The sequence below is a fragment of the Ptychodera flava genome, chromosome 12, assembly GCF_041260155.1.
Source record: "Ptychodera flava strain L36383 chromosome 12, AS_Pfla_20210202, whole genome shotgun sequence".
Lineage (NCBI taxonomy): Eukaryota > Metazoa > Hemichordata > Enteropneusta > Ptychoderidae > Ptychodera > Ptychodera flava.
Genome location: NC_091939.1, coordinates 29,283,307 through 29,297,150, shown reverse-complemented (window position 1 = coordinate 29,297,150; position 13,844 = coordinate 29,283,307).

Here is a 13,844-nt window from a genome sequence, read left to right as displayed (position 1 = left end):
CAACGAACCTTCAAAGTGTCAACTTGCACTATAGGAAAAAATTGCGAGACTGGAGCGAGAAAGTGACGTTTTCTCGCATTTGGTGAGAATCTCATGTTATTCTCACCACGGCTGTCGGTGAGAATTTTTTAATTTTCACGGGTGAGCTGCGAGAAATGCACTCATTGGTGGATATAAAGAATGATAATAGCAGATTCTCACCGGTGAGACTGTAAATTCTCACCAAGCACGGTGAGAATGGTAATTTTCACGGTGAGAATGTATCATACTCATCATTTACTGGTGAGAATCAAGCAGACTTGTTCTTCACTGGTGAGAATTAACCAGACTCGCCGGTCATCGGTGAGAATCAACCAGACTCACCATTTACTGGTGAAAATTATCAAGTAGACTCGCCTATCATAGGTGAGAACCAACCAGACTCGCTGGTCACTGGTGAACAGTGAACAGCGTGTCTGGCTGATTCTCACTTGTGAACAGAGAGTCTGCTTGATTCTCACCAGTGAATGGTGAGTCTGGTTGATTCTCACCGAGGGACGGCGAGCCTGGTTGATTCTCACCAGTGAATGATGATACATTCTCACCATGCTTGGTGAGAACTTCCAGCCTCACGGGTGAGAATCTGTTATCATACTTTATTCTCACTAAGGAGTGTATGTCTCGCAGCTCACCGGTCAGAATTAAAAAGTTCTCACCGACTGCGGTGAGAATAACAAGAGATTCTCACTAATTGCGAGAAAGCGTCATTTTCTGGCTCCAGTCTCGCAATTTCTTCCTATAGTGTTGACGATTTTGCGTAAGTTATCGTCCTTTGTTCACGTTTGTCAAGATATCTTCACTTCCAGGCCTTTTACCGGAAACTTGAGAGACTGTCTTTCAGATATATTCATTCACTATCCACGGGTGAAAAATTAGACAAATCAGTCCAGGCGCAGGCGCCGCCGACTTATAGTAATTTGAATAATGTACACTCTGCCAAAAACGGAACTGAGAAATCGACGATTTGTGTAAACGACCCATTCGTCACACATCGTAGCAAAGAAGTCCAACTCACACTGTTTTCTGCGAATTTCATAGCACCAGTACTAAGTTAAAATATTTAGCATCAGTTTTGTGACTTTGTTACATGTTTCGAATTGCAGATTGTGTGAAAATAGAAAGAAATTGCACAGTGAAACGGTTATTGCTTGGTGCCGGCAGTGGGTGGTATTTACATAACAAACAGATCAGAGAAATTCACGGTTTAATCCATTTGTCGAAAGCTAAACTAGCATATGGACTATATACTGTAATCTTAACGGTTACAACCTGATTACCAGAGTTCACGGTCAAGGTGAAAATGTCGAAACTTGTGTAAAATAGTCTAATTTAGTCTGGTAACTTCCCAATCGAGACCTGAGTGCTGCACATATTGTCGCGTCGGGCATTCACTTGTTCTCAACTTGACTCAAGTTATCAACTTCCTGTCTCACGATCGGCAATTTATGCATGTTCTTTGTTAGACCATAGACCCTCGAGAAAAACGGGACAGGCAACTGCTGAGGTTTCTTTGTGCGATCTATCTTTGAATAAATTAACTTTGTTTGCCTACGGTCCGCAATAGTTTACCTTCCGTACTTCGGTTTAATCCAATTGTCGATGACGCACCCCGGTAATTGCGTTCGAAATTTCGCATTACACGAGAAATTCTAGACGCGATTTCAGACGTGACTACGAGTTGTTTACGTTTAGCGCTAGTTCAAAATGGCGAACGCTTCTGATGCCCGCGATCTCAGTGACTACGAAGAGTTTTCTGGCGTCTTTTCTGATATTAGTGTCATTGATTGTTCAAATAGCGATGAAGAAGTTAGTTTGGTGCATATCAGGACTCCCAAAAAAATCAAGTGGTCGAAGAAATCTACAATACTTGGAAAAATACATCGACGCTAATGAATACGGTTGCACTTGCAGAGTCTGTGCTTACAACAAACAACTAACTGAGAGCATTACGATCCAGACTAGTTACTTGACCCTTAATTGCGATCTCAGTGACTACGAAGAGTTTTCTGGCGTCTTTTCTGATATTAGTGTCAGTGATTGTTCAAATAGCGATGAAGAAGTTAGTTTGGTGCATATCAGGACTCCCAAAAAATCAAGTGGTCGACGAAATCTACAATACTTGGAAAAATACATCGACGCTAATGAATACGGTTGCACTTGCAGAGTCTGTGCTTACAACAAACAACTAACTGAGAGCATTACGATCCAGACTAGTTACTTGACCCTTAATTGACTTGCCAGACGTACAACGGTAATTGAAGTCGCTGCACAAGTATACCATAGATGTTAAGAATTTTTTCAATATATATTTTATTTTAAACTACAATTTTTTTCAGCTATTACTCAAATATCTTTGCATCAATTTGAAGACATGTTTGACATAGTAGGTCTAGACGATTCTTTGGTTACCAAGTTGATGAATGATATGGTAGACTTAGTTGCCATGCAGGTAATTCAACAAATCTCTGGTAGTATTGTATTTTTCTCTTGTACATGTACATAGTTGAATCTCTCTCTACACACACGTAAAAAACCCACACCAACACATATATATTACATTATTATATAGGCCTTACCTTTTAATTTATATATATATATATATATATATATATATATATATATATATATATATATATATATATATATATATATATATATATATATATATTTATATATACATATATATATATATATAATATATATATATATATATATATATATATATATATATATATATATAATATTACATTTTAATTTATTTCCTTTGAGGAAATTCATATTTGAAATTCATATTCCAATTCATATACTTCCAATGTAAAGTATTGATCGGAGCAATATGTATATTATCATGCACAATCTATTTTTTATGAATTGCAAACGCTTATAGCTATTTTAAATCCGTAGTCACGAAAACGTAAGAAGTGATCGAGAAAAACAGCTGAACGTCAAAAATCTTTATTAATTCAAACCAGATACAGATACAAAGAACTGAAAGATTTCGCCGATCTGTTCTTGATTGTCGAATATTTATTGAACACGATTGGAACTAATTTGGGATAATTTGATGGTGAAGTAAGGTCGTTTTAATCAGCAAAAGTAAGCTCATTTGCTTTTCTTTTTAAGTGATACACTTGTTTTTATGAGTAATTTGACAATTTGTCATATTGCAACATTTAGCTATATGGCACTTAACACTTTGGAGAAATTTGAAAAATAAAAAGATCCAATTATCCCAAATTAGTTCCCATTGTGTTATTGGTTACAATTACAATGTATAATCTATGTAATTAATTACAGTTACCATGTTGAGTTACTGTCCTGTGAATTGAACTTCAAAATAAAGTAAATGTTTGGTTGCAGAAATTAGAACTGATAAACGTTCGTCTTCTAAATGACTACGAAGATGAATTTCGGCGGTTCGATATAATGCTGAGTGGATCGTTTTCGTTTAGCCGAGATGTTCAATTCTTCGACCTAACTTACCAATTTGTTTTGGGATCAGTTCCTGTCAGTTTTGGTGAGTTTACTCTTATGCGATCGACTAAAGAAAGCTATAAATGTAAAATTTATTTACTGTAAACAACATCTTATAATGTTTTAATGTGCAAAATACTTTTTGTCCAAAAAGTAAGTCGCCTGGCAGGTCCAGATGTTTGTTTTTCAAAATTACAGTTCGCCTATTCCATATGAAACACGATTGATTTGAGGCACATCTTATAGCAACTTTTATAATAGTTAAACTATATGCCATAAGCCATCCTAACAACATAAATAATTATTGCAATCAATTTGTACTATATTCTTCTCTTTCCAGGCTTTGGAGCTGGAGGAACATTTGGGTTTGACTTGTCGGCCGAAGTTGGTCTTTTATCGATGGCTCCTATCGTAAGATAAAAATAATGTATTTCTGAGACAAGATATGTGTTGCATAATTAAGTATACGCTCCATATAGGGCAATTAGTACAAATAAATACACATAGCGTAGAAGCAATTTCCTTATACAGAGGTATCAGTAGCCCCTGCTGTACAGGAGGCCAAGCATCTGCAAATTACAACATTAAAAAAGAAGGAAAGTTCTTATATTATACGATTGTGTATGCTTACCACAATTCTATCATTGTAGCATCAACCCTTAAACATATAATTTGCTAACCTGTTTATCACACTTTGGCAAGAAAGCCGTGTATGGTTTACAATGGGTACTGAGAAGGGTTTCGACGTGATTTCCATCATTATCTGCTTCAGTAATTTCCTGCTAGTTGAATGATGTTCATCAGTTCCGCGCCTCTCCACATTAAGAGAAGGGTCACGCGGGGATATTCGCTCATCCGAATACAAATTTGCATATTCTATGACATTTCCAATCTAAGCCACGTCTGAGTATAGTATGGAATCGATATTTTATATGTTCTCGTCAACATGGTGTCGTCTAAATGTGGTCTGTGTAAAATCTACCCTTTCGTGTGTACATGTCTTCGAACAGCATGCCAAGAGTCCCCTCTTCATCATTTTACTTCCAGAAAAGCATCGCTCTAAACAAAGTATCTTACCTTTTTAGTCTATAACTTTCACTTTACCTAATTAGGCCAATTGATTGACAACTTCCAGAATACCTACAGATTGTATGGTCTCCACCTGACCTGAAGAGGGCGTCGGAAAATACTTGAAAACGAGTGCAGAGTGGCGGGTTGGGTCCCAATGTCAACAGCCATATTTACTTGTTGGAACATTTCATCGATATTTACCTAAATTTCATAAATATTTTCATAAATTTTAGAGTTAGCATCGTCAGTGCAAGTAGTTTCAACTCTCCGCTGTGGCCCCGGCAACGCTGTTCGCAGCTTCACTTTACTTTATAGTTACTTCCGCGCATGAGTAGACGCTCCTGCTGCCGCGCGATTGATTCTTTCAATGTTAATTGGTGGGTAACTGCTTAAAAACGGGAAACTGCTAGCTGTTGTGAATCGTCAGTCAGTGTCATGCTTGATGCCTGGTAAGCGATGCTATCGGCACACCTTGCCGTGCTCATCTACTCCTCTCTGTACAAGGCCTTTTAAAATTGTGCAAATTCTTTTTCGTGTATTAAGTTTTAAAATAAATCCATTTAGACACAGTTTGTTGTTTATTTTATCTATCAAACATATAACATGAGTTGTTTTTTTAACCTCCACTTCATCTTTTACAAAACACCATACATTCCTTTGCTTACATGGAATAATCGGTAGGTAAGAGGTCAAACACATGTAATGCGTCACCAATATTTATACTCCTCATACTGCAACAGCGCTGTGCAACTATTAAAAGTTATTTAAAGTTAGAATCCCATACGGCAAAAATAGCATAATAACTCACTTGTATTCCATTTACATGTAGGTGAAGGCCACACCAAGCATAAGCGTAGCCATGTGGGGTTCCGTAGGACTGTGGATACCCTTATTCGCTGTAGAAGTGAGGCTTACAGGGTATCTTATGACCACCTCATTTCCGACCCAAGCTCAACTTCACTTTCTTAAATTTCCGATGGAACTCAAGTAAGTTAGGGGCAAGATGGAAGCAAGATGCTGTGCACTCTAAGGAGGATTTTTCACATATCGAAAAACTTAAGTCGTACTTTGCAGAAAATAAGTATAGTTCAAAGAAATGAACGGAGAACAGGGCTCTGCCGATAAGGCCAATTCTTTTTACCTAGCATATTCATTGAATACACCATAAATCAGGATTAAGAAATTGGTCACAAGATGAATAGGATGATATCGGAGAGAGCCAAAGGTATTTTTAAACCTAAAATAAGCATGATCAACAGCGGTTTTGACGGCTGATGTGTTTGCTAGCCAACAAGGTACCGCCTAGAATTTACGGTATTTTAAGGAAATAATTGGTTTTCGCTCTGCATTATCTAATTAAATTTACGTTACCTAGTACAAAGAAGTTTGTTCGAAAGGAATTGCTTTCGCGCCATTAGCGTGCTACATACAGACCGGACCAGACGCAACAATAGTAAGAAACGTGTTATGGTAGTCAAGGATTACATAATTTGGATTCTAAGCCAGCTAGCGTTAGGATGTCTTTCCCAACGATCACTACATAGCTTTGATTGTCAGTACATAAACAACTGTTTCGTAATGACAGCGGTCACAATAAAAACAAGAAGTATTGACAATCTCTTCTTATAGCGTTTACTCGTTGTAATAAGTTTTTTCAAAACTTTTGATGAGGTTATGACAGTCAATGTATCTGAGTAATGATGATTACCAAATATCTGTTAATAAAAACGAAATGAATAAATAAACGCAAATATAAGCATTGCACCATAGACCCTGAAGAGATGATTGCACATTTTTACTTGTATATGTACCGGTTTAATATTACCATTTCTACATTCTTTGAGTTATGTATGAAAAGTAGGGTGCTCTTTATTTCTGAAAGAATGAGCTCAGTTACAATCTATATAACAAACCTGAATAAAATTAGATGTATAGATGGCGACATACCCACCTTTCACTTGTTCTTTGGTACTTTCGTTGAACGTTGGTCACCTGGCTCACTACATATGACTAACTGCCATAGAAAGTATCCGTTGAAATCTTCCACAGGTTATACACAGTCGCCTTTGGGAATAAAAAAAAAACATTGAGCTACAATGATATACTGCTTACACATAATGCACTCAAGGGCATCCATGAACATTTATATTTGCTAACACAAAATAACTCTCAATCAAAATCACTTTCCACTAGAGGCTACTAGAATAACAAAACGAAAAACCTCTGACTACAACGCCACATGATATAATAAAGTTAAAGTTTAATAGTAATATGTGCAGTAGAAAGCCTATTTCTTTTGAACGCAATATATTCAATCTTCTTGCAGGACTAGAATGGACCTTAACCTGATTCCCTTGAAGCTGGAACTCCATGGCGCTGTCATGATACGTATCAAGATATTAAGCTTCGAAAAAACTATCACTATCGTCAACATTCTGATATGGAGTTATACGACACCGATGATCAGTATGAATATATTTAACAAGGGTGATTTGGATCCGGACAATACTCCACCACAATTCACAGCGGTTACTAAAGACCTGGTTAGGAAAATTTAATTAATAATAAAGTAATAATAAAGGATATTTATTGTGCGCCTAATCTCGCAGAGCTCTAGGCGCATGGCTACAAAAGAACTCTCATCAGGTGTGAGATTTAAAAAGGTGTGTTTTAAGAGTAGAACGAAATGATGCTAAAGATTGAGTATGACGGAGATTTGCAGGTAAACTATTCCAAGTCGTAGGACCAGTATAGGAAAATGATCTTTCGCCGAAGCGTTTCGTGACAGCACGAGGTACTTTGAGTACACGAGTATCAAAGGAAGAACGCAACTGTCTTGAGGGACAGTACTGTTGAAGAAGGTCTGTAAGGTATTGCGGCCCAGATCCAATAAATGAATTGAAACAGATTACTGAAAGTTTGTATTGTATGCGAGATGTAATTGGTAACCAATGTAGCGAACACAAAAGAGGTTGGACGGAGTCCGATTTCTTGACCTTATACACTAGTCGTGCAGCAGCATTTTGCACTCTCTGCAACTTTGGAGTAAATATTTGGGACAACCAGCTAAAAGAGAGTTACAATAGTCCAGGCGCGAAAGTACAAGTGCGCAGATTAAAGTTTTGGTGGCTTCCACAGTGAGTAAGTGACGAATTGAACTAATATGTCGGAGGTGGATGTAGGCGACTCTACAAATATTTTGAACATGAAGCGACATATTCAAGTGACAGTCAAGTGTGACACCAAGGTTGTTCACATTTCTAACAAATTGAATATCAGAATTCCCGACACGCATAGAGGTAGGGGTTAATTTTGGAGATGATCTTTGAGATATGACCACCATTGCTTCAGTTTTGTTGTCGTTCAACTGAAGTTTATTGTGGGTCATCCAAGTTTTGACGTCACTGATACAATTTTGCACAGTATTGATTGTCACTTGAATATTGTCAATTGTGCTGACTTTATAAAGTTGACGACAAAACTATATACAGCTGTCTATTATTATCATAATTGACTCCAATGAAATCCAAATGAAAATCAGTTTGAGTCAGTTTTAATATTCAGCTATGTTTGACTGTCAGTATGTTTTCACTATGCGAAACATTTACTAGTAAAAACGATGATTTTTAACAAAATAGTCCAACACATGTGGTGCACGTCACATGTAACTTGGTCTAAGCTTCAGCAAAACTGCGGACCACGTTAAAATACATATACTTTTCCGATAGTGTCAATTCGTCCCACTACATGTCGAAAATCTTATTTTAGAATTTCGCACACATTATTTTATTCACAGCATGCGAAACCTTTGTAGATATATAGTGCATGAATTTCACGGAAAACAACGATCGGTTAGTATTAGGTGACAAGTCTCTTTTATAGATCTAATACACGAATGCAAAAAAATCCACAAAAATTATGGGTGATATGGCTTACAATGTTGAAATGTTTTCTTCGCCTTTAAGCATGATTTTTCGCTGTCATGTCTGTTGAATATGCTTTTGTCACATCAATAGAAATGGAACGTAATCAAAGGATTTGAAACATCAGATGACACCCCAGATTGTGACGTTCGCCAAATTTCTGGCAGGGATTACCTTGATCCGGCATTCTCACTTGAAGTAGCTGTCGGCGACGAATACAGCGAGGTGGAATTGTCGTTTTGCGTCGGATCTTACAAAAGTGGTTGTAACATTTTAGGAGAACAGCCGATGGGAGGATCTGCCATTGTCGTCGCTCAAGTAAGGCAGATAGCTTGTCTGTTGCCATTTAAATGCTAGTAAAATGAGGGGTAAAATAAATTGTTATGCTGACTGAAAATACAAGCAAAATTAAAATAGATTGCAAAATAGGTTTAATTGTTGAAGAACGTGCAAGCAAGAGATCTAGATAACTAAAAACAATAAAATTAACCATGGAAGTTTTAAATAATACAAATAAAACTGAGTAAAAAGGTAAGTTTTCAGATTGCACTTAAAATTATCAACAGTTCTAGCTTCCCTGATTTCAAATGGCAAAACATTGCAAAGTGCGAGCGCACAAACTGAAAACGCTCTCTATGCCAGAGGTGTAAAACGGAAACTTCATTGGATCGCAGGTCTCTACCTGATACATATAATTACCCAATTCTCTCAAATAAACAGGAGCATTTCCTTGAATAATTTTGCTGGTCAACAATAGCATTTTAAATGTAATGCGGGCCATCACCGATAGCCAATTGAGATCTTTAAGTATTGGTATGACACGACCAAACTTACGCGTACAAGCAACTGATCTCGCTGCAGCATTCTGAAGAGACTCCAGTCGAATAGGTTGGCCCTAAGGAATACCAAAGACGTTACAGTAGTCTAGCTGGCATGTCACAAATGCACGGACTAGTTTTCAGTTGTAGATCATCAAGTCATTTACGGACCTTAGATGTTCTAGAAAAGAAACCATTTCTGCACAACATATTAACATGGTCAAACATGCAACCATCCCGAAAATCTGCATATAATGGCGATGATGTCTGTGGCAGTTTCCCTATTTTATTAATTTAGTAAAAAAACAATGGCGATAATTGTCGTCTGCTACTACTGTACAAGTGCCTGCTCGTCAACCGAGCCGCAAATCCCCTAGTCACCAGCCGAAATTGAGGAATTTATCACCGAACAGTGAGAATCGAATAAACTGCAATCCATAAATAATGCTGACAAGCAACTGAAGGAACGTTTAGCATCGGCAACAGAATTAACCGACGTTGAACTTCAGCAGGATACTATATCAAGGAGGTATAGGAAAGGAGTTTGCCCACGCTTCGACAGTAACGCCGGCGAGTCTGTCGCGTTGACTCCTCGACCCGAGCCGTAGTTCAGACGACGTGCATTCACATTAATGTATGACACAAGCGATAGCTAGCTCCTATAAACGTTAAATGAAATATATCATTTCTTGTTCTTCTTTGTTTTAATGTGACAGTTTCTTTATTTTGTTCCATTCATAATTACGACGAAGTTTAAGTAAAGGCATGAGAGGCGTTCCCCGCTATTTCAAACAGTGTTTTATGTGTTGTGAACACCATCCAGGGGATCTCCATAATGCATCGCTCTTCCACACCATTTGGTTGTCACTGGTACACAAACGTTGTATAAATAATCGACAAGAACAATATGATGTAGGCCCTACAGTTTAAATGTGGGTTTATTCATTTATTGTGAATGAAGTCAAGATATGACATGACTCTGAAACAGCAAATTGGCGTCTTAGTTTGACAGATTGGTGTTCGACCGTGCAATACAGTAAAACTATGGTAATGCCAGTGTGTACAACATGGCGACTATAAATTTCGAAGCATTATTTACTCTATCACTTTACCTTCACATAAAATACTGTATTCGACAACTGTTATTTTATTCCAAACGTCAATCTAATTCTCTTTGTCAGATGTTACCAGGGGGAGTCGTCACACACTTCACTGTGAAAGCAACGGACTCTGCCAACAACGTTGCCGTAGCAACTTGTACTTTGCCAACGTATGACGTCACTTTACCCGAAGGAAGAGTCACACCCGAATTCCACACAACCAGCAGGACTGATATACTCAGAGCAAGTGCTGTGGTGTACGACGATAGTGCGCTTGACACCCAAAAGGTAAAGAATTGAGGTGAAAGAAAGAAATGACGTGGAATGATACAAAATCCCTGTGTGAATTCATGAACCATTATGATTGCAAATGCAAATTCTCAGTCGTCCAGTTTCACAAGTAAGGTCGGAGACATATGTCCCGGTCACAGTGATTGGTGTTTGTGGACCCATAAGGTCCGCTTGCAACGCATTTATTGGCTGTATTCATTCTCTCAGATCTCATTACTATGTAATGTTCAGTTCACGGCACTGTGATTGCCTGCCTCATGCTCTGACATGTTCAAGTGTTAGTCTCGTTCTGTAAAGTTCACTGCCTCAAAATGTAGTGCCCCAGGTACTTCCTGGAAATCATTGTAGCAACCAATTTCATTTTGGACGTCTGTATTGGCCTACCAAACGGCCGCAACGTAAAGACAAAGAAAGAGACACAATGTTCACTTAGATACACCAAGTCAGTCGATTTGGTAGTTTCATTTAACACCGATCGCTTGGTGTTCGTCGATTCCACCTTTTAATAGTAATATTTTGATGACATGTGTACATAAGCATTTCCCGGTGTAAATTTGGAAACAACACACGTTTCGCCCAGTGCTGAGATCTTTGTACAATGTGAAGAGACGTCCGGTTTGAACCCATTGAATAATTTTTACAATGCCGCTGATATTTGTACTAAAGGAAATCGAAATATCAGTAAATCCACCACATCGACGCCTCTCCTTCAAGAATAATAATATTTATTGCATTGCCTTCGAACATCCTAAATTTATTGGCCATTTTCGATATTTCGCCAGTTTCTTCGCCGTAGGGGCAGTGATGTTTGTTACAGTCATGCCCTTGATGTGCCTCAAGACTGTGAGAACATTCAAAAGAAGGCATATCGGCAAATTAAACAGGACTGTTTTAAGTCATTTGGCGATTATGTCGTAGAAATACTTCAAAGCACACTACGGTTTCACGAATAAGATTGAAATATTGCGATGAGGATATGAATTATTCCTCTCCAGCAATAGGTTAAAGGCTAGCAAGCAGTGTACCAACTGTGATGTACCAACCGCGTGGTTCATCACGAATAATACGTGTAATAACTGTCTTTTCTTATCTTGACCAATCAGAGCGATGTATTCACTCGCGAAAGCTGCTATGAGGTAATTCCAGGTATGCTGATCGGCACGCACGGGAATTGATAAGTGTCATATTGCAAAGAAGTGTCACTTGGTTCACAAACCCTATGTTGATGAATTGATGTGTCTGCCTTTTTGACAAATGTTTGTGTTCAAAACAATTTTAAAATTATAGGAGAGACTTAGTTAACACCAGCGACCGTTAAAATGTCACCTGAAGACTGAATCGGTACTGGCAAGCATTTGGAGCAATATAAACACACAGAGTTTGAACTATTTAATGTTTCTCGGGTGAACTCGGTCTTCTGTCTCTGTCTTTTTATGTTACTTGTGATCAAACTAAGTACAATTAGCAAGCACTTTAAATGACTGGTTACCACAACGGTATCCAGGAAGTACTTAGGGCACTCTATCGCCAGACAGCGAAGACCGCAGAACGAGGATAACACACGGACACCAATCACAGGTAACAAATCACAATGCAAGATGTGGACTGACCATTACATGTTAATGAGACCTAAGAGAATGGATCTAGCCAATTAGTGTGCTGTAAGTGAACCTTATAGAACCACAAATACCAATCCTTGTGGCCGATGTATGTGCCTGGGACATAAATCGTAAATCATTCTTCAACAGGACTGATACTCATCCTGTGTATATTTTTACCATAGGAAGGAGTAGGCTTTGGGTATGGCATATTTTCAGATCAGATTGTACCCTGGACTGACTTGAATGTTGTCAGAAATCTCACCTTTCTTGCTGATCAAAATGATCCACTGACACAATTTACAAGAGAAAGGCTAGGCCGTCTCATATTGTCCCCTTACGAGTTGGCATCCTACTCCAGAGTATCAGACTGCGCTTCCCACTGTTTAAATGTGATATCCACGACGTGTCTCAGCTTCAACTATGATTTCGGAACCAGTGGTACTTGCGAGATACTCCTGGGTATAGAAGGGACTGCTGCAGAGCTACATGAGGTACGAAACACGTCACGGCCTTCCGCATTTCCTTTACCTGTTTCAGACAATTTAACTCTAACAGGACACTTGTCATAACGCGGACAAAACCCATTGGCCATTCATCTTACATTGCATATTGATGCATGAATACATACATTAATGCATGTGTGCTTGCTTGCGCATATAGTGCTACGTACGTGCACACATACATACGTACGTACATACATACATACATACATACATACATACATACATACATACATACATACATACATACATACATACATACAACCTAATATACTCCAATGACCTCAGCAGAGTGCACCGTATTTTCAGTAACGAGCATTCGCTCGGTTGCGGCTACTCTCCAGACTGAGGGAAGCAGACATGCAGTTTTAGAAAGGGTCACACATTTTACACTACAACATAGAACGAACACGGTGGAGCAACTCAAGGCCATTTGAATTAGAGCTTACTGAACGATACAATTTTGGAAAAACCTAAGAAAAGTATATTCTTGAATAATGTTTGCAATCATCACTAGTTGACCAAAATACGATCTTCTGCTTGAAATTCAGTCGGGACGGTTTCATTATTATGAAAAGCTCGGTGTTGGACATTCATTTGAGTTCAATCATGAAGACTTGTCTCTCCGGCATGGCGATGTCTACTACATGCAACTGCAGGTGGTGAATGAGCTAGGTTAGTAAATGTAGATAACTGTATTATTTTTTGACATGTCTTGAAATCAAAATCCTTGAAAATGTTCAACGTTTAAAGATATGCACGTGTATTGGACTTTAAATAAAACAAGATCGAATAAGGTCGTAACACTATTACGATGGTAATACTTCATTGTAAGTCTCCGCATCGTTAGATCCTTGCTCTGCATAACATTGCAATTGTGTGGAAGACAAAATCAAATTTTTTATTAGAAGACTCGTTTACAAGACAGCAGTACGAATTAACAACCGTATGCTTTCAGTATTTTCCCCATAATCCCCGCCATATTACACATGTAAAGGTGTACCAAAGTTTTTAATTTTCATTTTGT